Genomic DNA, 2,158 nt, shown 5'->3' on the forward strand with positions numbered 1-2,158 from the left:
CAGCTGATACTGCTCTTGCTAATTTCTTGCTAATTTAGTTCAAAACCTAGACAGCTGAAGTACTGGCAAGTAATGTGTTGTTAGATAGAATAAAAATACTCATTTTAAAAGAGGCTGTTAATGGCATATACATAGGTCAGTTAAAATTGTCCTGTTTGCTTTTTCATCTTCATTCTATATATTATGATGGACAATGCTTTTAAATGTCTTTGAATTATTAACTGTCATAATGAGTATGCTGCACACTGCAGTGTAATCTCCTGTTTTCTGGATGTTGTGATTTTTGTTTGTGGTTTGTTTTTTTTGTTTTTTTTAAAGCAGCTCATATCAGAAAGTCAACTCATTTGTTGGAATTAAGGAGAATAATTACATTTTTTATGTAATATATATTTCTTCTTATATTTAGAAGTTAAATAAAATACAACCATTTATAATGACTTCAGATTAACTAACTGAAATTCAACATTTAAATGTCTGTATGGTCCTCTAAATATCATGGATATATACTACTTTTCAGAACATGAGAATGAGAATTGCTTGTGACAGGTGGAGCGAGCACATGATAAATGTAGCTGCAGGTATTTAGAGTTTATGGCTTTTAGATATTTACTACTTCCTTTGTGGTATGGATTCTTCCTATTTCTTTTTTCCAGCATTCTTCATCTTTTCAATTATGTTGCCAGCAAGTTTAACTTTCTTAGCCAATTAAGGCTGCTAAGTTGAAGACTTTTCCACTGAAGTGGACAAAAATGGTCATGCAAACTACTGGTCCTGCTCAAGGATGAGAACCTCAGACTTTGCAGATGGAGAGTGACAGGGAGGGTACTCAGTAACATTGGTAGTGAAGTTGCTGTTTATGGTTTGGCATCAGCTTTGGATTTTTCATGTGTATAGACTGGTACAGGCATTTAGCCTGGTGCACACAGAGGTCATGACCAGTGGTTAAACTGCTTAATGCTTGGCCAGTCTTTCTCTGTATCTACCGAGGTATATGACAGTCATTTTGGAGTTGGGAAGTGGAGATGCTGAAAGCTGTGCAGGAACGTGCCCATGTGCCACTAAATATTACATATGCAGGAGATTATTTATGCTTGTGCATGCATGGGGTTGTTTCCTGAGTGGCACAGGACTTATTTCCCTTCTAATGCTAGGGAAAACTGCATTTTTAGAAGACTCTAGTGTCTGAACTTTTGAAAATATTTACTTTATAAGCAGCTGTGGTATGTGGGTTTCAAGGTCTCGGTGGTTTTGAGCTCACCAGATACAGGGATGAGGAGGAATGAGACCTGGGGACTTGACCCAAGCTGGCCAACAGGATTATTTCATACCATGAATGTCACTTTCAATATAAATTAGAAAGTTTGCTGCAAAGTGCTCTCTCTCTCCCTTGATGGTGGCGATCCAGAGAATTCTTGCCCCAGTGCTGGACCCCTGAGCCCTTCCCTCCCTCCTGAAGCCATAGCGCTTGCAGTGTCCCATGTTTGCTGTCCACTGCTGGGAGTGCACAGCTTCCTACTAATAGAATTGGCCAACTATAATCCTTGTATGTTTTTTATTTGTATTGGGATCAATACTGGTTCTTTAGTATTATTAATGTTAATTATTTAGTCTTATCCTATTAAATCTATTTATATTTCAACCCTTGTGTTTCGTTGTTTTTCTGAGATTCCACTTCCTGGGTGGGGAGGGATCATTGGGTGATAGGGTAATTGTCTATATGGCAATAAATTGTTGTGGGTTTTTCAAACCATAACACGTAGCAGTGGAGCAGATGATAGTTACACATGCCTGTGCTTTGCCTGGGAGATTTGTAAACAGTTTATTTCAGCAGCAATGCATTCTTTTACCCTGCAAAATCTTATGCACTACTTTAATAATTTTGCTGCCCAAAATGTACATTTAACCACACCATTCATTGAGGGACATGTTAGTAACAATTTGTGAATGCAAGCTTGCAGGAGACTTTTGCACCTCCAGCTGGCCCGTTGCAGATCTCTGAAGTGAATGTCCCCCTTATTGACACTTGCTGAACTTGCTTACCCCTTGTTTCTTAGGGAACATGCAAAGTTGCCGGTATGTTCAGCTGCTTAAGTAGGTTGAGAAAGGTGGTAGCATGTGCATTTGGCAAGCTGAAATTTCTGTTGTTCTTTTTGCTAAT

This window comes from Charadrius vociferus, unplaced genomic scaffold (genome assembly GCF_000708025.1).
Source record: "Charadrius vociferus isolate BGI_N301 unplaced genomic scaffold, ASM70802v2 scaffold68, whole genome shotgun sequence".
In the NCBI taxonomy this organism is placed as follows: Eukaryota; Metazoa; Chordata; class Aves; order Charadriiformes; family Charadriidae; genus Charadrius; species Charadrius vociferus.